We start from the raw sequence: 25,361 nt of genomic DNA on the forward strand, positions 1-25,361 counted from the left end.
TCTTTTTTTAACTATTTATTTCACAGTTTATTAAACTGCCATCCTGTCTGCCACTGCTGTGTGGTAATGTTTCATAGATGACCTACAGATGTAACCATGCTCATCCATCCTACGATGAGATTACATCACGGCATGGATGGCGAATAGTGAGCCCGGTTCTATGGTGTGCGCGTGCATAGACTTTAATAATAACTTTAACGCAGCTCGGCAAGAGGCCCTCTATGCCGCAATGAGTGAAGCTGTGCACGCGCATCGCGGCAAAGATGAGAGCAGCTATATCTGTATACTTTTTTAAACTGCCGAGCACTCGCTTACTTTAGCCAGCCAGCTCGCTGCCACTTTTGGCCTATATTGGTGAAAAGTAGTGAAAACAATATTGTGAGCTGTGAGGTGGTCTGGAATTGACTGGACATGTTATTAAGGTTAATAATCTCTCTCTCTCTTTCTATATATATATATATATATATATATATATATACAAAGTCTGTTTAAAAAGTTAGGTGAATGTTCTGATATATCTGTAAACAACGCTTGCAACAAGGTCGCATTGACATGCATGGACATGTCTGGACCTACCCCCAGTTGGGGTTTGCCCAAGGCCGCCACCGCACTGCCATTGCATTCATTTCAACAGAGTGTCCCGAGCAGTGCGCGTCGAACAGCAATGGAGCAACAACACAACATTAAGTTCTGTTTCAAATTGGGTAAATCAGCGATGGAGATGCACGAAATGATGGTGAAAGTGTACAGTGAATGCCGCATTCTACCTGGAAGTAATGAGACATTTGTTGCAGTGCAGCCGGCGCGTTAGGCGACAAATGATCCAGCTCGGAAATTGGGTGTTGTTGCATGACAATTCACCATCGCAATATGCCATCCTGGTGCGCCAATTCTTGACTCAGCATGGCGTGACTGTTTTGGATCACCCACTCTATTCCCCTGATCTTGCTCACGGTTTGTGGACGTCAAGGAGATTCAGGACCATGTGACAGCACCTCTGTAGACAATTCCTAAAAATTACTTTTCCAACAGTTTCCAGAAGCTTTACGAATGTTGTCAAAAGTGTGTTGTGTCTAAAGGCAAATAAAGATAATTAGTATATGGGAAAGATTTCTGGACTGCACACCCTGTAATATATATATAATGGGAGGTGCTACCTGATGAGACTAATTGCAGGCACAAAAACAGACAAATCTCAGGTGCACAACTCCAAATTATTAATAATATATAAATGCAATAGAATTTTGCAATCAATAGAGGTTTTTAGCATAATCTTGGCCAAGGTTATGGGCCTACCCACCACATCCAGGTAACCTCTTTAGGGTAGGTCCCTAACATACTAGGATTCAAATCCAGAGCGCAGGACACCCCCAAACTGGCCCAGCTAAGCCACCCCAGGGCACCACCATAGTAAGAAAAGTGCAGTGTAAAAGAGATAGTTAAGAGCAGCCACAGCTGCATATAAAGAAAGAAAATAAAAAAGTGAGGTACATGTATAATAAACAAACAGTGAAGGGTTAAAATGTGTTATAAAAGAAAAATGTGTTATAATGCGGTGCCCTGAAACAGATCAACCAAGGCAATCCAAGGGGACCCACGCCCCAAAAATGAACCAAAGTTGCACTACAGTATATAAAACTTGTAGGACTTTCCTAGAATTGTGCCTAATACCAGTGTGCATATCTATTACCAGACTCCATGCTTTTAAACCAATAAGGTAGGGGTGCTAATCCAGACTGAGGGCGTCTCCTTTCCCTCAGGTGTGCAATAAAGCACATTAAATGGAGTATATGGGAAAGATTTCTGGACTGCACACCCTGTAATATATATATAATGGGAGGTGCTACCTGATGAGACTAATTGCAGGCACAAAAACAGACAAATCTCAGGTGCACAACTCCAAATTATTAATAATATATAAATGCTATAGAATTTTGCAATCAATAGAGGTTTTTAGCATAATCTTGGCCATTTGGAGTTGTGCACCTGAGATTTGTCTGTTTTTGTGCCTGCAATTAGTCTCATCTGGTAGCACCTCCCAGATATGCACACTGGTATTAGGCACAATTCTAGGTAAGTCCTACAAGTTTTATATACTGTAGTGCAACTCTGGTTCATTTTTGGGGCGTGGGTCCCCCTGGATTGCCTTGGTTGATCTGTTTCAGGGCACCGCATTATAACACATTTTTCTTTTATAACACATTTTAACCCTTCACTGTTTGTTTATTATACATGTACCTCACTTTTTTATTTTCTTTCCTTATATGCAGCTGTGGCTGCTCTTAACTATCTCTTTTACACTGCACTTTTCTTACTATGGCAGTGCCCTGGGGTGGCTTAGCTAGGCCAGTTTGGGGGTGTCCTGCGCTCTGGATTTGAATCCTAGTATGTTAGGGACCTACCCGAAAGAGGTTACCTGGATTTGGTGGGTAGGCCCATAACCTTGGCCAAGATTATGCTAAAAACCTCTATTGATTGCAAAATTCTATTGCATTTATATATTATTAATAATTTGGAGTTGTGCACCTGAGATTTGTCTGTTTAAATAAAGATATTTCCAATGTGCATTCTGTTTTTGTGTTTTTATACCATTCACCAAACTTTTTAGACAAACCTCATGTGTATATATATATATATATATATATATATATACTGTATATATTAGAGATGTGCTGGTCCGGAACCAACTACAACTGAATTTAGAGGCTCCAAGTTTGAAATCGATTTGTGGTACCAATTCCAACCGAGTCCTCGGCTTTAAAAACCATAATCAGGTTTTGGATTGCATGCTAACAGGTCAAAATGACATCATTTTAGCTGTTTTTTTTATTTGTTTTTTTTAAATACCTATCCATAATTAGTTTTTCAGACACCTCCTTGCTGCATCTGCATGATCCCAACGCTGTGAAAAAGGGCGCATCCTGGGATTACCACTGGAACAATCGCGACCATCCTCTGATGCAGACCATGGCCTAGTCCCTCCCGGAAAACAGGAACGCTGGCTATGAACACCCATGATCTGCCTCCCAAACACCACAGCCTGTCAATCAGGCTACGGCTGGGAGGCTCTGCAAGCAAACTCACAAATGGATGGCTGCACATGCGCAGTCCTCCCACCATCGGAGATGTGCGCTAACCATCGAGCTAGCGTACATCTCTGAATCAGGCCCATGGTGTATTCTGCCTTTATAATAAAAATGCTCAATAAATTATAATTGTTCCAATTAAGTGGGTAGCCGCTTCTGATAAATGCAAACATATAAAAATAATGTAGAAACAGAGAATTCTATTCAATTTTCAAAATTTTATACCTAATACCAAATTGTTTGAATCAATTCATAAAAACAATTTGGTAATATAAAAACAATTTGGTAAATTAACATAAAAATGTTGTTGCATTAAGTAGTCTAAAAGAATGGCTATTATGTATTTAATGAAATAAATGGAACCTGTTTAATAAATGTACTGTAATCTGTTTAATAATTGTAATGTTACTTTAAAGCCTTCTATAAGAAACATTGTAAGTATTTTGCAAATACTGCATATTTTATTAGAATGTGCTTAGTGTATCAATATGTACAGCCATGGCAAAAATTTTGAGAATGACACAAATATTGGTTTTCACAAAGTTTGCTGCTTCAGTGTTTTTAGACCATTTTGTCAGATGTTACTATGGTATACTGAAGTAAAATGACAAACATTTCATAAGTGTCAAAGGCTTTTATTGACAATTACATTAAAGCATCCTGAGACCATTCATGTGTGGGGTTGCTTCTCAGCCAAGGGAGCGGGCTCACTCACAATTTTGCCTAAGAACACAGCCATGAATTAAGAATGGTACCAAAACATCCTCCAAGAGCAACTTCTCCCAACCATCCATGAACAGTGTGGTGACGAATAATGCCTTTTCCAGCATGATGCAGCACCTTGCCATAAGGCAAAAGTGATAACTAAGTGGCTTGGGGAACAAAACATCTGGGTCCATGGCCAGGAAACTCTCCAGACCTTAATCCTAGTGGTCAATGCTCAAGAGGCGGGTGGACAAACAAAAACCCACAAATTCTGACAAACTCCAAGCGGGACACAGAAAAAAGAAAATTCTCCCCCAGCACACTGCAGATAAATCAAAAATACTTGAATCCTACATGATAATAGAAATTCAGAGGTATTGGTTTACATACATTTGCAAATATATGAATAAGCGCTGGGCCAACATCAAGGCTACTCTATACCAGCGTCCCTAACATTAAGGGGTTCACGTCCGAGAAGCAAGGCACCCCAAAAAATTCCAGCCAAGGACCATCCCCAGGGCATCACACGAAAAGGGGAAAAAAGGTGATAGTGAAGTGTAAAAAGATAAATATGTAAAGATAAATCAATAAGTGTTAATGAAATGTGAAAGAATTAAAATGACATAAATAATATACAAACGAATAGAAAAGTGAAAAAATATTCTATGTGAAATAAGTGGTGATGCCATGAGGAAGGTCCAGCCAGAACAACCCCGAGGGCCCCACTCCCAAACGCTCACCCCAAAATAATTATTGCTACATAATAGTAGCACCCACTCTGGGTCATATAATTACAAATTGATGTAGATGTACTGCATGATAACAGTACATGTATGAGCTGAGAGCTAACTTACCTTGGAGGTACCCCAAAAAACCTCCACATGGCACTATACGGATCAGCACCTCCTCCTAATGCTGACTCCCTTCATGCCTCCAAACTGCAAGCAAAAAATATGGTAGTTGCTCAATCAGCTTAAATGATATACTACAAGTGCTTGTAAAGGGCGGGGTTTACACTGAACACAGAATAAAGAAAATTGCCCCGCAGCACACTGCAGATAAATAAAAAATACTTGAATCCTACATGATAATAGAAATTCAGAGGTATTGGTTGACATACATTTGCAAATATATGAATAAGCGCTGGGCCAACGTCAAGGCTCCTCTACCAACTCCCAGCGTGAAGCAGTCGGAAAGCCGATGGACGGAATCCCGACCGTCGACTTACTGACTGTCTAATCCCGGCAAGGGGTAAATGACAGGTGTCGATATCCCGACGCCTGTCATTTTACATATGCCGTGAGCCCGACACCCAGCTTACCGATTGAAGGTAAGCCGGGCACCAGGCACTGACAGCCACGGGGGGGTGGAGGGTTACGTTTAGGGTTGCCGGGGGGGACTTAGGGTTAGGCACCACCCCCCGGGAGGTTAGGTTTAGGCTAGGGGAAGGGGGGGTTTGGGTTAGGCACCCCCGGGGGGAGGGGGTTAGGGTTAGGCACCCACCCGGGGGACTTAGGTTTAGGTGGCGGGGATAGGGGGGTTAGGGTTAGGCACTTAGAGGTGGAATTAGGGTTAGGCACTTGGGGGGAGGTTAGGGTTAGGCACCCCTAAAGGCGCGTTAGGGGGTAGAATTAGGTTAGTAAATACTTACCTTTGTCGATCGGGATTTCCTCCTTTGCCATGATACTGCTGTCGGGATTAGAACCGCTGGACATGCGACCGGCGGTAAATTGTATGTATTCCTTCCAAGCATTGATTAGGCAAGAATGGGCGGCCATCAGTCAGTATGTAGCCCAGAAGTTGACAGCACCCGCGCACGCAGGGGGGGTTTCCGAGTCCCTGGAAACCCCCCCTGTTCGACCCGGCGAGCAGCGCTGCTTAAAACATTTTTTTTTTTTTTTCAGGAAGACTGTGACACTGCCTGGGCTGGCTGTAGGGGGAGCTGCAGCGCTCAAGCCCCTCCCAGCCAGTTCCCAGGCAGGCACCGTGACTCCACTCAGCGCCGCTGTGGACTGTCTGCCGCGCCTCCATACCTGCAGAGTTCGGCGCCGGGCGGCGGCCGTAAAATGTAAGTGGCCCGGCCGCCGAATTGTTGATCCTGCGGACAGTATGTGTCGGGGGATCTTGCGGGTGGGCCGGCGGCGGGGGCTGGGAGTCCGAGTATTAATCGGACTCCCAGCCCCCGCCGCCCGCCCGCTCCCCCCCCTGGCACTGCCATATAATTACACTGCCAGACTGTCTGCTATACTGCTGCTGCGGGGGGTGGGGGGCGGGCTGGGAGTCCCAGTATTTTTTTTTGTGACTGCAGCCAGGTGCCATATTATTCTACTGCTGGGGGGGGTGTAGGTAGGGTGACGGGGGCTGGGAGTCCCAGTATTTATTTTTTTTAATGCAGCCAGGTGCCATATTATTCTACTGCTGGGGGGGGGGGCAGGCGGGCGATTATTTGGAATCCCCCCTTTCAAAATCCTGCGTTTGTCACTGGACAGCATGCCAGGGCAAATTGCAGAGGTCTTGGAAAAGAAGGATCAACACTGCAAATATTGACTCTTTGCATAAACTTAATGTAATTGTCAATAAAAGCCTTTGACACTTTTGAAATGCTTGTAATTTTACTTCAGTATAAGATAGTAATATCTGACAAAAAGGTCTGAAAACACTGAAGCAGCAAACTTTGTGAAAACCAATACTTGTGTCATTCTCAAAACTTTTGGCCATGGCGGTATGTTTAATTTGTTATCAGAATTATCACTCTCATTATCTACAGTATGTTTAAATTCTGATCAATGTGTATTTGTTTAAAACCCTGAAGAAGCAAGTGTGCGCAGACATACGTTGAGGTCTGTAAACAAAATTTCAAAACATTGGACTCTTTCAATCCGTCTTTGCCTTCAAACTTAGGACCTCATTCAGAGCCGCTCGCAAGATGAGAGCGCACGATCTGAATGAGGGCGGCCGCATGTAAAAAATGATCTGGCCTCCTGGCCGCTCGCTAGGCTGTGGGTTACCACCCACAGCCTTAACGAGCGGCCAGGATGATGGTCGCGATGGTCAAGACCATCGCGGCCATCGGGGCTTGCAACGAGACCCTTGAGGTAGGGTCTCAGCTGCCGCAAGTCCCAGAGAGCTTTCGGCTCTGATAGAGCTGGAAGCTCTCCCACTGACATCACTGGTGATGTCAGTGGGGCCACCCACAAATGGCAAGTGTTCGCTTGGGAACGCCTCCATTTGTGAAACCACCCCCCCACCGTGCCTACAAAACGGGAGGAGCTGTCGATCAACATCGACAGCCGCCCCTTTTGTAGTGAGCCCCAGAGCGAGAGAATTTCTCTCTCACTCCGGGGCTTGTGCACACGCAGTGCGGCCGCTGCACGTGCCCACAGCCAAACATCGACCCGCTTGCGAGTGCTCAGGCACTTGTGAGTGGGTCTGAATGAGGTCCTTAGTCTTCTGGATTTTTTACTTAAGTGACACTCAGAATACATTCTGTAGTAAGCTACACTTGACAGTTAGTATTTAAATCAACTACCACACCAGCCACATCCTTCACTGAGTACAGTATATAAAATATATATATATATTTTTTTTTTGCACCAACTGATAAAAAGTATTAAACTAGTTTTTTTGCAATCCATTTTTTGGCAGACTCAGTGTCCAATTATAGGTGTTTCATCAGTGGAGAAGGCTCATATGCCCCTAGCGCCGAAGCATGTTCCAGAGTCTAATGCACATGCAAATATCCCTGGAAAATGTCACAAGTGATTTCTGCAGTGGTGGAGGAAAGGTAAGTACAGTCAATGAGTGCAGGATTCCCCCCTTGACTAAGTAGCACATGTGCACTACACACTCTGCTCCTATTATAGATATGCCCCTTTTCTTTATATAAAATATTTCTAATAGAGCACTCCACACTGCTGCTGCACCTGACAACTACACCCTACAGCCAGGTGTATAAGCTTAAAATGAGAAAATGGTATATGAGCACCATGTCAGATATTGCAGCGCTGTGTTTGTATTGCTCAAAAACGGAATGGTTTCAATGTATCAAATTATGCTTCTCCTACACAACATAAATCAAGATATGATGTTAAAATCAATTACTCCAGATATCCAAAATAGATTAGTCCCGATGTTTGTTAGAAAATAGTCAATTAAAATCCAAACGGATGATCTTCCATAAAAAAACAAATCTTTAATAAAACAAAATAAAAAAAAATATATAGTAATGATATGTCCTTTAAACAAGTCTTCTCCAAAACAATATTTTTCCACTCACATGATGTTAAGTCAGTGCCCAAAAAACAAAGGGGTATCTTACTGGACCTGTAGGGACCCAATCGCATATGATGCAATCTGCTTCAACTCTACTGGTGAGTGCATGTTTGTGGAAGAAATCCTATAACACCTGGTATTACCAGATATGCCCCTGTTCCCAACCCTTTCTGTAGTTGGACTATACAGATTTCGCTGACATCTTATGTGAACACCAGTGAACATCAGGTTGATACTTTGCTTTGTATAATCCCTTTCATTTGGCCATTAATTTAATACCTCATGCCACACCTCCAAAGGGTCATACAACTCTGTTCAATTCAAAAAATCATAGCCATATCTTATTGTATTAACTAGGTGATTTTGGAAAGCAGATGTCTTCATAAGTCAATTTGCCCTGAGGTCATCTGTGTGTAGTAGTAATAGTAATAGTACTAGAGCATTCAGATTGCAAGTACTTTCATTTCAGTGCTGAGTCAGCTCGTCCACCCCTCTCCCTGGTTAATCTGCTTTCCTCAACACATGACGACCTGTGATGGAATAGTAGTTGTAAAATTTCAGTTTTTCACTTTAAGAAATGTCAAAACTTTGAACTGAAAATTTCTAACATTACGTTTCCTTTATGTTTATTTCTATACCTAAATCTAATTTCCACATCACATCCTTAAAATGTTAATAATTGTGTATAATTTTTTGAAATTCAATTATCAGAACTAAATAAAACAAAAATCTGGCAGACATTTTTTTTCAATAACATAGTAGTAGAAAGAGTCAATGTTTTATTTCTGGCATCTCCTAAAAGAGCTCGAGCAGGACTTGGAGTTGTGTCTGTGCTTTTTTTTTTTGTGATTTTAAGCCAATAAGAATGTACATATTTGACTAAAATGTCATAAAAGCGTTCAAAGCTACGCTTCAACCTTTATATGCATATGAAATTTGACCTTATTTTAAAATAACTTTTAATAATAAAATATGCATCTATGTACTGAAATGATAAAGCATCAAGCATGTCATCGCTGTGCATGTCTGTTGTTTTATGTGAAAATAAGCACATCTGGAAATGTACCATTCCCACATTTACAGTCTCTATGATGCATACAAAATGTATGAATTAAAAAGTGCAGAAACCAAAAACTATATGACTTAATTTAGAGAAACAGTTGCCAAATCTAACCTTGGACAGAGCTACAGTGGGCAATTTTCTTTATAATTATACTGGGAATTAGACTTAAGTAATCAGTGAAAAGACGAAGCATAAACCAGCGAATTGTCTGTATGTTATTATATTTTTACATTGAAAAGGCCTCAGATGTACCGACCTTATAAACTGCACACTCATTAAATACAGTACCTGGAACAAATGCAAGGCCACCATAGTCTTTTATTTATTTTAAACCAATCTTCCATTTGTATTTTTGGACTACATAAATCTGGACTTCGTCCACTATAGTGGAAAGTTTTGGATCAATAAACACTTGGCACACGCACTTAATGCTTTCATAATGAAACAAGTCAGACATGTTTTATAAGATGTGCAAATATGTGTAATCCTGACTTGATGTACTCGCTGACACATAGATCCAAAACATATAAATCTTTTGTGAGCTTAACCATGTATTTTGGGATAAACTGTATAAAACTGGATACTGAATAACCAAAAAATAAATATGTTTCAGACAGAAACCATGAATCATTAAATATTAATCGTTGGATACAGAAAGTATTATTAGGACAAAAAAAATAAGCACCTATATGTAGCTTTGGTACCCCAAGGGGATAATACAGATTTTCAATAAAGATCCTTACAAACATGATATATAGGCCCATGAGCTTTAATAACAGCTGTTGGATCAAGGCAGCAGAGCTGTATATGTGTATACCTCTGAACTGGTCCTTATTTGCAGTGTGACAGAAAATGGAGATGCTTATCAGGAAAGCTAGATTATTTTTATATAAAGGGGCATGGTCTGAAGGATTAATGACATTGCTTGATTAGTTCTTTTTCTTATTTGTTGATATTGAGAGGTATGCCAGTGCTGTCACGACCCTGTCTAGTTGTCACCTTTTGCCTTGGGACTTACCCCTGTCAGCTCCCCCATGGATCTGTGTGTGTAATTTGCCTGGAGGATTTGCTCTGATTATTGCACCTGGCCTCTCCTCTGTCTGTGAGCACTGCTAGCCCTGATTTGGAATCGCAGGTGTGGTTCTGATTCTCAGAGCTGCAGAGATGAATACTCCCTCTGCTTGTTGTGCCTTCCACCACTCAGAATGCTACTACCAGACCACCTGTCCGTATCCACCAATTGCTGCCAGACCCATGGTATATATATCCTCCCCTGATAGCATTCTGGGCCTGAACATCTCGTCTTCCCGTGGTGTATGGTTCATGCATTCAAGTCTGTCCCTGAAACCTGCTACAGCAATCCCTGGCGCTATCCAGAAAACCTGTTTCAGCTGTACCTGGCAATCCAGTAAATCTGCTGGCAGCAACCCCCGGTGCTTCCAGAAAACATGTTACAGCCAAACCTGGCAATCCAGTAAGCCTGCTGACAGCAACCTCTGGTGCATCCCGAAAACCTGCTACAGTAATACCTGGCATCCAGACGTCCTGTTACAGCAATACCTGGCCTGTGCTCTGCTGCTAGTCCTACTCCTGGTTGGTCCCTGGCACTCTGTAAACCTGCATCGTGTCACCCTGCCTTGCTTCCTGCTGTGGATCAACTCCTGCCCCTGTTACCTACCTATTCCCTCCCTGAACCTAAAATTCCCAAACCTAACCATTCCTTCCTGAAACCTGTTATTTCCAATTATCCTGTCCAGCCTGCAAATCCCCAAACCTACCCATTCCTTCCTCAAAGCTTTTATTCCCTATTATCCAATCCAGCCTGCACCAGAGTACTAGCCCTTGTCATAGTAATTCCAGATTACCCTGTTTAGCCCTCGTCTCAGCATTACCTGACTTCCCTTCAGTTCAGTCCACGTCATTCCAGTCCGGAGTCAAGTTCCAAGCTCATCAGTTCAATTCAACAAGCCTTCCTGCCGGTCCCAGTCCGGTCCCTCCAGTTCCTGTCATTTATCATCAAAGGCAGTTTTCACTGCTACCCAAGTCTTGTAAATAGAGCTATTTACATTATCTGTGATTCCAGTCATGCCGGCCTCCGTTGAAATCCGATCACCACCTGAGACAGGTAACTCGCAGACACCAATCATGACAAGTGCAACTAAACATACCCTGACATTTCCAGGTGAATAAAAATGGAAGATTATTAATCTATGTAGTCAGTGCCAGTGAACAGATATTATAAGGGCATAGTCGTGCCCTTATATTAAGGCTGCATCTAAAAAACTGCAATTCTCCATAGAGAATTCTGGAGGGGGGGGGGGGGCATGGTGTTTAAGGGGCTACACCTCAAAAGCTAATGGAGGTACCAAGCTGAAATTTGGCACGGGGCGGGTAGAACTGTCGCTCGGTGCTGCATGCCAGGGCATAAACATAAAAAATGAGGATTTGGGAGAAATCTAAAGTTCCAACTGTCACTTTTTTCTGACATTCTCAATTAGGACCACTTTTCTGCTGTTCTCTAAGGGTTTTTTTTGGGAAGGCATAACTTGAGTAGGGGACAAATTTAGACTTGAGGTTTGTTTTATTAGGTAGCTATTGTGCCAGGGTACGTGCTTTTGGGGTTCAGGTAAATTAGAAAGATACAGTTTTTAAACTATTACCTCAAGAATGCGCCATTGACTAGATAGGAAATTTTAACTTGCACGCAGCCTCAGTTGGAGCCTCCAGCAGGTGTACTCACTGTGGGTTCACTTGGGTGCACAAAGACGGCCGTCGTTTTGCGGGATTTGTGGTGGTAGGCTCAGGGGAAGGAAACTGGCGTTAGCTGCAGTGGGACCTGGAGGAAAGGTGTGGGGGGTAGCAGGCATTAGCTGATAGCGGGCCTTAGCAGCAGCACTGTGGGCATCAGTGCAGTCGGCAGTGGGGCAGGTGTTAGGACCCTGGAGATGTAGCAGCACACAGATGCAGGCTCGGATCTGGAAGATCCGTGATACCTGCTTCTGTGTTTAAAGGAAATAAATGTCATTGCCCTGTCCCCCCAAAAACAATCAGCACAGGGCTTTGGAGACCCAGTACTGGTTGTGCTAAATACAGGGGACAAATGGCATTTGGGTCCCCTGTATTAAACACAACCAGCACCAGGCTTTTCAGAACCAGTCCTGGTTGCCAAAATACAGGGGACAAATGATGTAGGGGTCCCCCATATTCAGCGCACTGGCTCAGAGCCAGTCCTGGTTCTGGAAATAAAGAGGAAAAAATGCATAGGGTCCCCCTGTATTTACCAGAACCAGCACCAGACTCTTTCTGGGGGGGGGGGTGATGCTACAGCCATGGGAGCCCTTTCACCGGGCCCCCCCGGCCGAAGCATCACCCCTGACCACTAGTCAGCCCAGGCTTAAAATCCCTGGGGAGCTGAGGACCCCCCATTATAGGGGTCCCCCTATCCATGGCAACCCATGTCCAGGCTGATATCCCGGGGCTATCCTCGGCACCCCTGGATAGGTGGGTGCCAGGATGATTTTGTAAAGTGTGGTGCAAGTAGAGTTAAAATATTGGCTTTTGCTGTGGAACTACAGTTCCCAGCAAGCCTCTCCCGCATGCTGGTACTTGGAGAACCACAAGTATCAGCATGTGGTGCATTACGGGCCTACTGGTACTTGTAGTTACACAGCAAAAGCAATATTAAAAAAACACAGAACACACCGTAGAAAAGTACAATTTTATTAAAACATACATGCACGCACACATGTACTCACACATGCACACTCTATCTCACATACTCACCTAGTATCCCTGTAGCCAATCTGTCCTCTTCTCCAGTAGATAATCCTATGGATTACCTGAAATAAAAAATCCATACTGACCTCCTCCTATGCATGGATCTGTCCTATTCAGACAATCCAGGGTCTTGGCAAAAAAAACCAAACGGAAATACGCTGACCCTCGTACATCAGTAGTGTTCTAAGAGAACACTACTACCCGAAAGACAGCCCTCCAGGTCCACCATATCATTTATAAAGTAAACTGCCATGATTTTAATATTCTGCTTGTGACTGTTCTTCGATGTGCCTCGTATCTCCATCTCGGTCTTAGCAATTTCTATAGGATCATAACATTATAGCCAACCAAATCTTTGGATTACGATGGAGCATACACAGAATCCAGCACAAATTCTGGCAGCTCAAATTTAGACTCTTACTCAAAAAGTTAATGAACTCTCACTTCAAGTTGAAGATGTCCATACCTCCTCGTTACAAGCTGCTCTTAAGGAGCCCAAATTTACTTGCCTGATCATTTCTCTGGGGACAGAAACTTGTTTGTATATTTCCGTGAGAGTTGTAAACTTTATTTCCACATGCGTCCAGTCTCTTCTGGTTCTGAAACACAAAGAGTTGGACTTATTATTTCACTGCTTCAGAGTGATCCACAAACATGGGCATTTGGACTGCCTTCCTCGCATGTTGCCCTTCAGACTGTGGATGCCTTTTTCCTCCAGCTGGGCCTGTTGTATGGTGACCCAGACAGGGTATCACTTGCAGAATCCAAGCTTCACTCTCTTAAACAAGGACAAAAAGCTGCAGAGGATTATTGTTCTGAATTTCGTAGATGGGCAATGGAATCAGGCTGGAATGATTCGGCTTTGCGTAGTCAGTTTTGGATTTGACTTTCTGAGGTAATAAAGGACATTCTTGTACAACATTCCCCGGCAAAGACTCTGGATGACTTCATGCAGACAGTTATCCGTATTGACCGTCATTTACGTGAAAGACGGAGAGAGCAGCAGTTACCTACTAGGTCTCACCTATATTCTTTGTGGCCTCCTTCACTGGATCGTGAGGAGCCTATGCAAACTGGAGCTTCTCGTCTGTCTCCGTGAGAAAGGCTTGGAAGATGTTCACAAGGTCTCTGTATGTACTGTGGAGACAAGGCTCATTCCATAAAAGACTGTCCTTTGATAATTGTAAAATGGCAGAGTCTAAGTGTACAGGAGGAATTACACTTAGGTCTAGCCTCTATTTCCTCCAAGAATTCAGTACTTGTTCCTGTATCCATTCATTCATCTGATAAAGAGTTCAAAACACAGGCTTTTTTGGATAGTGGAGCAGCAGCTAATTTTATGGACTATTCTTTCTTTCATGAGTTAAAGATTCATGCAGTTCCATTAAAGCAAGAAGTTTCCATTTGTGGCCTGGATGGAGACTTAAACTCTAAAGGAACTCTTATGGTTAAGACACCTCTTATTCGGTTTACCGTGGGTGTTTTACATATTGAACTTATTACATTTTTTCTTCTGCATTGCCCTTTGATTCAAATTGTATTGGGCCTTCTGTGGCTTAAATTACACAAGCCTTCGATTGACTGGTCATCTGGGGAGATTATTAAGTGGAGTCCTGAATGTCAGTCCACATGCCTTTCACTCCCTGTGCTGATGCTGCAATGTCCTGAAGTTTCATCCGCTTGTAGCATTCCTCCTCAATATTTGGATTTTGCTGATGTGTTTTCTAAACAAAAAGCTAATGCATTGCCTCCACATTGACCATATGATAGCACCATCAATCTTGTTCCTGGAGCCAAGTTGCATTCATTTGTATTCTCTGTCCATTCCTGAGAGTAAAGCTATGGAGGATTATATAAAAGAGGATTTAGCCAGAGGATTTATTCATCCATCCAAGTCCCCGGTTGGTGCAGGCTTCTTTTTTGTCCAAAAGAAGGATGGGCTCTACGTCCATGTATTGACTTTAGAGGACTTAACAGTATAACCATCAAGAACTTATACCCGCTACCTCATACTTCTGTGCTTTTTGATCAGCTCCGAGAAGTGACCATTTTCTCCAAAATTGATCTCAGAGGAGCTTATAACCTTATTCGCATTAAGGAAGGTGATGAGTGGAAGACAGCTTTCAACACTCACTCAGGTCACTAAGAGTACCTTGTCATGCCATTTGGACTCGCTAACGCTCTATTTTTCAGGATTTAATTAATGACGTCCGAGAGTTCCTGGGTGTTTTTGTGGTTGTCTATTTGGATGATATCCTTATTTACTCCAAGTCAGAAGAGCTCCATGTTCAACATGTTCGTTTGGTTTTGCAACAGCTTCATGAGCATCATCTTTTTGATAAATTGGAGAAATGTGAATTCCATGTCGCTCAAGTATCCTTTCTGGGTTATGTTGTGGCCAGAGGCCAGCCACATGGGGTTAATGGCTGCCATGGCACCGAAGGGGTTAACCCCTGGGCTGCTGTTCCATTTTTAAATGGACAAAGGGCACTAGGCACCATATTTAAAATGTAATAGCGGTGCTAGTTGCCATGTTATAAATGTGAATAGAAAGTAAGGTGGTCGCCCATATCAGCTTAATGATATTGCTTAGGTGCTTGTAAAGGGTGGGGTTTACACTGAACCATAGAAAAAAAGATTGCCTCCAGCACACTGCAGCAATATTGGCAAAAATACTTGAATCCTACATGAGAATAGAAATTCAGAGGTATTGGTTGCATACATTTGCAAATATATGATTAAGCACCGGGCCAACATCAAGGCTCCTCTATTCCGGCTTCCCTAACATTAAGGGGTTCACGTCTGAGTAGCAGGGCAACCCAAATGAATCCAGCCAAGGACCACTCCCAGGGCATCACATGAAAAATGGAAGAAAGGTGATGGTGAAGTGTAAAGTATAGATGTGTCAAGATAATCTTTAAGTGTTAATATATTAAGAAAGAATTAAAATTACATTAATAATAATAATAATAAAATAATACTATTTTGTAGCAATAATTATTTTGGGGCAAACATTTGGGTGTGGGGCCCCCAGAGTGGCTCTGGCTGGGCCTTTATCAGGGCATCACCACTTAATTCACATAGATATTTTTTCATCACCTTTCTATTTGTTTGTTTATTATTTATGTAATTTTAATTCTTTCTTAATATATTAACACTATTGATTATCTTGACACATCTATACTTTACACTTCACCATCACCTTTCTTCCATTTTTCATGTGACGCCCTGGGAGTGGTCCTTGGCTGGATTCTTTTGGGCTGCCCTGCGCCTCAGACGTGAACCCCTTAATGTTAGGGATGCTGGTATAGAGGAGCCTTGATGCTGGCCCAGCGCTTAATCATATATTTGCAAATGTATGCAACCAATACCTCTGAATTTCTATTATCATGTAGGATTCAAGTATTTTTGTCAATATTGCTGCAGTGTGCTGGAGGGAATCTTTTTTTATGTTATAAATGTATTGCCAGCGCTAGGTGCCGTGTGTCTAAATTAAATGTTTTACCTGCCGTGGGCTGGACCCTCTGCTGGTGGCCATGGCAGCACTGCTACCTGCCCCCAGGAGACTGTTATTAAGGGCCACAGTGGCTGAAGATGGGCTCCAGTGGTGGCAAGGTAATGTTAACTGCTCGGCGTGCAGCTTTGGGGGGTGGGTGCGGGAGCCTCTCAGTGCTCCATGCTGGGGACCAGGAGGTTAGCTCCCAGCTCCCCAGCACTACATGACAGAAGGAAGCCACAGCAGCCGGGATGAGCATCCCGGACTGCAAGGCAGAGTGGCCGCATGCTGGGGGTTGGAAGTGCTAGCTCCCGATACCCCAGTGTGGATGAGCGACAGGTGCAGCATGGCCTGGTCTGTGTGGGGGTGACTGCTGGGCTCGGGAGCTCAGCTCCCAGTGTCCAGCATTAAAAGGCAGCCAGGCTGGGTGCCGCACTGTGTGGGGAAGCCCGGGCAAGCTCTGGCCCCACGTGCGGAGGTGCAAGGCTATGAGGAGCAGGGGGCTGGGGACTGGGAGCATAGCTCCAGGCATCCCCAGCACTCCATGGGTTACCGCCAGTCACTCCATGCTGGTTGCCTCCTGTTGGCAGGCAGTGGAGTGTACAGTGAGCCACTGCAGCCAGATCTGAATCCCTGGGCTGCAGCGGCTAGGTGCTTGTATGCCAGGGGACATGCTCCCTGGACCCCAAGCACTGAGGAGGGAGCAGCAGCTTAACGATGCTGAATAAAAGTACATCTGCTGTGGCCAGGGCATGGTCCCAGTCTGCAGAGCTGAAAGCCCTATGCTGCGGACTAGGAGCTCAGCTCAGTGTCCCAGCAAGGAAGGTTAAGTAAAGCCCAGTGCCCACACAGTTAAAAGCACACCTATATACATTTTTAAAAGCAAATGTATTTAAAATGTATGTGCAGCACTGAGCCCAGACAGCAGGTCCTGGGCTGCAGTGCTGCAAGTGTTTAAAAGTGTTTAAATGTCTATAAGTTAAGTAAAGTGCACTTACCTGTGATGCTCTGGATGGCCAGGAGATCCAGAGTCCTCCGTGGGCTGCTGGAACTCCCAGCCCCCTTTCAGAGGAAATAAAATGTTCCCCTATGCAGCCTCAAGCCTGGAAGTGGTATGAGGAGGTGCATAGGAAGCTGGCTAATGCAGCCAGCTAACTGTGGCAGGGAGTTACAAATGAGCTTCCCTTCTGTGGCCAGGAATATGTGCCCAGGGACCCTGCTTACCCACCTCTGGAGCTCAGATTCAGGCAGAGGTGGCTGGGGTGATCCCTTAGCAGATTCTTGGAAGTAAGGTTTTGGAGGGAAACCCACCCCAGCCCTAGACAAGCCGACTCCTGGGTGGCGACCAAAACACCAGGTAGTCTCAGGCTCAGGGGAGTGACCTGACCATAGGAGACAATGTTAAATGTGCATGTGGCCAGCACATGCACAGGTCATGCAGTTAAGGAGATTGGTGGGAAACCACAGGGCAGGCTTACCCCCTGTGGTAATGTGTATTAAAGTAGCATAAAAGAAGGCTTCGTGCCTGGTAAAATTGTACAACCCTGTTTATCCTTTGTGGAGAAGAACTGCTGATAAAATTCCTGAATGCTAATGTACCCCTTCATTCCGAAAGGTTGAGTCTTTTTTAAGATTTTGAGCAATAAACATCTTGACTGACTTCAATTGCATCTTAATCCTGCAACCAACAGAATTGTGCCAAACACTATTCCGTTCTCCGGCTGCTCTGGGTAAGAGCTCAGCGTCTCCAAGTTCAAGCCCTCTGCCAGCTACCATGCAGACCTAGTCCATTGCGAGGGATCAGGAGGAATCAGCCAACACCAATCAGGGGGTGTGGCAGCAGCTTGTCAATGCATATGCAGCAGAAGTGGTTACAGGTGCCGAGGTAGGAGCCTGAGTGTACCTAAGAAGCAGTTCCAAACGCCAATGGTAGAGTTTGGTGGTGGCTGCATCATTACGCCCACGGTGCAGTGGGTGGAGTCAGTGACAGGCAGTCACTGACGGTAAGCGGGAATCCCTGACACCCCAAGGTCAAGTGGGGATCAAACCCTCAACCTGTGATAGGGAGTCTGGGCTGGAAGCCATCCGGTCACATATGTCATCTCTGCTGAGCGATTTTCGATGGATCCCAGTAAAGTCAAAGCAGTTCTGGAATGGGGTCTGCCCAATACTTTGAAGGGCATCCAGCATTTCCTTGGATTTGCTAATTATTACCAGAGATTTAGCAATTCTTTCTCTACCATTGTGGGTCCTATTGTGGACCTTACCAAGAAAGGAGTGGATACAGCTAATTGGCCTTTGAAGCCTATCCAGGTATTTGAAGATCTGAAGACTGCCTTTACTCATGCACCTGATCTATGTCATCCTGATCCTGAGTTGCCATTTATTTGGAAGTTGATGCATCAGAGGTTGGGGCTGGAGCAATTCTTTCTCAAAGAAGTCCTCCAGATAATAAATTGCATCCATGTGCTTTTTTTTACACAAATTTGCCACTGCTGAACGTAATTACGATGTGGGGAACAGAGAATTGCTTGCCATTTAATGGGCTTTTGAAGATTGGAGAAACTTGCTTGAGGGGGCCAAACATCAAGTCACGGTTCTCACTGATAATATAAATCTGACCTATATTGAAACAGCTAAGCGTTTCAATTCCAGACAAGCACGTTGGGCTTTATTTTTTACTTGTTTTAATTTTATTATTTCCTTCTATCCTGGTTCTAAAAATGTTAAAGCTGACGCTCTCTCCAGAAGTTTCTTCTCTGACCAACAAGTCTCAGTTTCTGAAGAACCCATCATTCCTAAACATTTCACTCATTTTGCCTTAACCCGTACTCTAGTTGAGACACTCCAGGGATGCCAATCTGAAGCTCCATCAAATGTTCCTGCTCATCTTCTATTTGTTCCTGAGAGACTTAAGAAAACTGTCCTTTTGGATTTTCATTCTAAAAAAGCATTTGGTCATCCAGGCATTACTAAGACTGTGGACATTCTCTCTCATTCTGTCTGGTGGCCATCCTTAGCCAAAGATGTCCGTGAGTTTGTGTTAGCATGCAAAGTCTATGCCCATAATAAGACTCCTCAGACAGCTTCTCCTGATCTTCTTCCATTGTCTACACCTAAGAGACCTTGGACGCACATTGCCATGGACTTCATTGTGGATCTTCCAGTTTCCTCTGGATGTTCGGTTGTCTGGACGGTTGTGGACCGATTTAGTAAAATGGCACTCTTTGTTCCTTTGTCGAAGCTACCGTTGGCCAGAGAACTTTCTTCATTATTTATACAAAACATCTTTAGACTTCATGGATTGCCTTTAGATATTGTGTGTGATCGTGGCACTCAATTCATTGCACAATTTTGGAGAGCACTTTGTTCCTTGAAGGGTATTTCTATCAGTCTCTCTTCAGGATATCATCCACAGTCCAATGGTCAGACGGAACATGCCAACCAGTCTCTGGAGCAATATTTACATTGTTTCATTTCCAAATGTCATTCAGATTGGGTCCTGCATTTCCCACTGGCAGAATTTGCGCTCAACAATGCTTGTCATTCAGCTTCATATGTCTCTCCATTTTTCTGTGTCACCAGTCAGCATCCCAGATGTAACTCTTTTTAACCTAATGTTTCCAGTGTGTCTACTCCGTCATCTGTGTCTTGACTTCGCTATATTTGGAGCAAAGTTCATCAAAGTGTCTGCAAAGTTTCTATTTGTTCCAAGAGTATTGCTGACAGGCATCGAAGACCATGTTTATTGAAAAAGGGAGATTTGGTCTGGCTTTCTACTAAGAATATCAAGCTGAGCCAACCTACTCATAAATTGGGACCTAGATTCATTGGGTCTTTTCACATTATTGCTCAAGTGAATCCCATCGCTTTCAAGTTGCAACTCCCCAATTCTTTAAGTTTTAACAACACTTTTCATTGCTCTCTCCTCAAACCGTTTTTTTCTTCCACGAGATTTGGAAGTAAGCCTAGTTCCAAACCTGGTCCAGTAATTGTCCATGGTCAACAGGAGTTTTTGGTTCATAGGAGGGGTTACAGCCCAGAGGAACGTTCCTGGGTTTCAGAAGATGCACTCCATGCTCCCAGACTGAAAATACTTTTCTTTCAGAAGTTTCCCGATAAACCTGGATCTGGGGATTCTTCAACCCCACGCCAAGGGGGAGGGGTACTGTTACAAGTGCAGTCCTGGACTTGTCTCCTGCCAGTATTCCTCCTGCTCCTGACCATGCTTCTAGGTTGCTAGGAGACCCAGACATCAGAGGATTTCACATGTTTCCTATTAGTGTTGCCTGATTGGCAGCTGATCCTATTTGAACTTCCTGGACTGTTGCCGCCCTGTCGGCTATAGAGTTTTCATGTGGAACTTTTGGTTATGCAACTTGCTTTCTGTGCATCCAGACTTCCAGTTATAATCTGTACGTGCTGCGTGTACTCTGCTCACCGGCTTCTAAGTTACCCAAGTACTCCGGGTTCAAGCATCGCTGTCTTCTGGGCACTCCAGGCCATACAGCTATGCTGCTTCTGCACCACGTTCCAAGCATTGCTGTCTACTAGGCCCTCCAGGCCATCCAGCACTCCTGCTTCTACACCACGTTTCAAGCATTGCTGTCTACTGGGCCCTACAGGCCATACAGCAATCCTGCCTCTACACCACATTTCACGTATCGCTGTCTACTAGGCCCTCCAGGCCATATAGTAATCCTACCTCTACACCACGTTTCAAGCATCGCTGTCTACTAGGCCCTCCAGGCCATACAGCAATCCTCCTTCAACACCACGTTTCAAGCATCGCTGTCTACTAGGCCCTCCAGGCCATACAGCAATCCTGCTTCAAAACCATGTTTCAAGCATCGCTGTCTACTAGGCCCTCCAGGCCTCCAGCAATCCTGCTTCTATACCACATTTCAAGCATCGCTGTCAACTAGGCCTCCTGGCCATTCAACAACTTTAGTTTGGGATATAAGTCTACAGAATATTCTATTGATTGTCCTATTGTATCAGCTCCTTACTGCACCATTGACATGTTGTGTTTGTACTGGCCCTCCAGGTCCACCATATAATTTATAAAGTAATCTGCCATGATTTTAATATTCTGCTTGTGACTGTTCTTCGATGTGCCTCGTATCTCCAATACCTGCATCTTGGTCCTAGCAATTGCTAGAGGATTGTAACTGCATTAGTGCATCTGTGACTTATTGATTTTATTTTCTAAGAAGCATGCGCACTACAGTGAGCCCTCTGTCACCCGCTGATGCCCCCTTTGCACTGCACCGCTGCCACTGCTCTGCACCACCGCTGCTGCCGCTACCCTGCGCGCCTACAGCCATCTCACACTCTGCACCTCCCAAACCACCTCCTGTGTGCTGTCCCCTCTTCCACATGCGCTAATGTACCATTTTGTTGCCCTTCTCCCCTGCAGGTGGCCCAGTTTGCTCATCCAAACCCTGATAGTTAATACATTTTAAAAAAGCTATGAAATTCCATAGACAGAAGAACCTTATGGTTTCACTTGTCCCATTAAGGCTGCTTAGACATGATCTGAAAATTCACAAAACCTATTGAATTTCTGCCACTCAAACTCCAAAAAGCAATGAAATTACTAATATTAAGGCTGGATCCTTAATGGATGTGCTCCTTGCAAAATACAGATATTGTAGGCCATGACACCATGTGGTTAACTGCAGATTCAGAACTCTCACAGGGTGAGATTGCTGTCACTCACAAAATGGTGTGGCTGCTAATTCACAGAATTGTGTACTCATTGGAATACACACATGCAGTCTATGCAACTGAGGTCTGAGCAGAACATAGAGCTGTGCAGATGAGATAAGAGTACAGTGGATGGGGAGAGAAGACTGGGCTTTGTGGATGGGGCAGACAGAAAGTGTTGCAGAGGGAAAGATTAAGCAGTACAGATGGGGGTGAACCAAAGTGATGCAGATGGGTTGAAAACAGTTGTACACATGGGGGGGGGACAGAGTGGCACAGTTTGGGGGAACAAAGCAACATGAATGGGGAATACAGAGTAGCATGGATGCAGGAAGATAGAGCAGTGCAGATGGGTAAAGACAGATTGGTGTGGATGAGGAATACAGACTAGCACAATGGTAGAACACACAACAATAGGGATTGGGGAAGACAGAATGGTGCGGATGGGAGGGGAAAGACAGAGTGGCCTGGTTGAGGGGAGATAGAGTGGTAAAGATGGAGGAAGAAAGAGTGGCAGAGATGAGGAAAAGATAGTGACATGGTTGGGGGCAAGGCAGTGGTGTAGATGGAAGGAAACACAGTGTCACGGATGCAGGAAGAGAGGGCAGTGCACATGAGGAAAGACATATTGGTGTGGATGAGGGCATGCAGACAAGCACAGTTGGGAGAACACACAGCTGAAGGGATTTGGGGAAGTTATAGCTGCATGGAGGCAAAGTTAGTGTACATGAATACACAGAGTATGATAGTTTTAGCAATTAGGAAGCTGAATGTGTATAATAAATTAGATAGATGTATTGAGTTAGAAAGATGTTGGAACCCAGTGGGATTATTGTGGTGACTGAATGTGAAGATTGTGGGCACTGCATGAAATGTGTGTGCCACATACTGTAACTGCTCAGACCTCAGTTGCATAGACAGCATGTGTGTATTCCAATGTGCACCATTGTGTGAGTGACAGCAATTTCACTCTGTGAGAGTGCTGAATCTGCAGTTAACCACATGGCATACCATATCTTTATTAAGCAAGGAACATGTCCATTAAGGCATCAGGGACCTGTGAAACCGTAAGGTTTTTTGTCTATGGAATATTTTTACATTTCTTTTAATCGTCATAGCAATAATTCATCACATATACAGCAAAAAATAATGGGGAATATTAAATAAAACACAAGCCCAATAAGGGCTGTAATACACCAATAGTATAATATGGCTACATAAAAGTGTTTCCTTCACAGGACAAAATCTGGATCAGACATATATTAATTGAAGTAATCTAGACATGGCAGGCACACCCCCCAAAAAATTATCCAACAAAATTAAAATCTGAATAAAAGGTCCAAGAAGAAGCAAGTTCCATCTTAACCTGTAACAGACATAAGAGATAGGCGGATCGCCCAGTAAGTTTCTGGTTTCATACCAAAGAAGTATTTCTGAAACACAAATAGATTTGGCATTGTAAGTCCTGCATAAAGGAGTCGATAAAGCCTTCCCATAGCTGAAAAAGCAGCTGTTTTGGTCTCCTTATGTGATGTGGTCTCTAGCCAATCCATTTGAAAAGCAAAGAATAATTTGTCCCGAAATAAAGGAAATGATGGGGGATATGCATGGGTCCACATCTGTAATATGCACTTATGGGCCACAGCAGAAATGATCAATAGTAGTTTTTTATTATCTCTCCTACTTGAGACTGATAGTAGTAAAATACCCCAAATCGGCCAATTCCGCTAATAATGGTAGGTAACTAACTAAACATCTAGATGCAAATCTGTTAACTGATGACCAGAATCCTCGTATAAGGGGGCATTCCCACATACAATGTATAAAATTTGCATCAGAGGCTTCACCTTTAGCACAAACACTAGTATCAGACAATCCCATCAGGAACCAGCGGTGGGGGGAAAGATATCTATTGTGATAAATATTATAGAACAATTCTCTATACTGTACCTACTTGATGAGAGCATTGATTGAGAATAGAGGAATGAACGTAATAGACTTTCCATGGTAATATGGGGGAATACCGCACACCAAGTAGATAACCCTGTAGATAATGTACAATGGCCTAAAGGAATCTGGAGGATTTTGTAATGAAGATAGATGACCCCCCCCCCCCTTCCACCCATTGATCTAGCTAATAATAAGTCCAAAAAGTTGGACCTATCTATTGAAGAGAGAATACATATCATGAAACTCACATAATGCTGTGCCTGATATAGCGCCAAAGAATGGGATTGAGGTAAACTATATTTATCCACTATTTCCACCACCCGATAGGGCAAACAGTTCTCAGTGTCGACCAATGCCCGGAAATAGGGGATCCCCTTATCTGGCCATAACAAGAGAGGTATGGAAGCCTCCCCATTTTGAAATTCAGAGTTTAATAGTAATGGAAGAAAAAGGGAATGATGGCAGTTTAAATTTCGTTGCTTTCTAGCAAAGTGCCAAACTCGCCATGTAACCATCAATAGGGGATTATTAATAATATCTTCGGATAACTCCTGTCTATGGGAATGAAGGAACACCAATATGTGTTGATCAGGCAGAAAAAACTTGTCTAACTGTGAGTCAGTATAGAAATCAGTCTTGTGCATCCAATCCCGTATGTATCTCAAAACTCCAGCATGACTATACAATTTTATATTAGGTAAATTTACCCCTCCATAGCCCGAGTCTGTTGAAGCTTTAGCAAGCCAATGCGGGGGCATTTATTCTTCCAGATAAAATCCCAAATATATTATATAGATATTTTTCATCCGCCTGTGAAAGCAAAATTGGCAGCATCTGTAGGGGATAAAGTATTTTAGAGAAAGATATCATTTTTAGTAAATTAATCCTGCCTAGGTAAGATAAGATAAGGTGGTGCCAACGGGACAGTTCTCCCACCACTTCTCTATTGAGTGATTTCATATTGAGATCACATAAGTCTCCAATATAACGTGGCAATTCAATTCCCAAATATCTAAGGGAAGTGGGGGCCCACATCACCAGATACAGATCACCCCAGTGTGGTTTCACTATAGAACCCAAATATAATGCTTCTGATTTATCTGAGTTAATACTAAAGCTGGAAACTTTAGCAAAGTCTGATAGCTTAGCAAATATTTTAGGTAGGGTTTGTTCTGGATCCAAATATAAAGAAGTAAATCATCAGCAAAGGCCTGGACTTTAAGCTCTTTAGAACCTACCCGAATATCTTTAAAATCTGGCAAAGAATGGATAATACGTAACAGTGGATCCAAAGCTATATTAA

Source organism: Taudactylus pleione, unplaced genomic scaffold (assembly GCF_031769625.1).
Source record: "Taudactylus pleione unplaced genomic scaffold, aTauple2 ptg000183l, whole genome shotgun sequence".
In the NCBI taxonomy this organism is placed as follows: domain Eukaryota; kingdom Metazoa; phylum Chordata; class Amphibia; order Anura; family Myobatrachidae; genus Taudactylus; species Taudactylus pleione.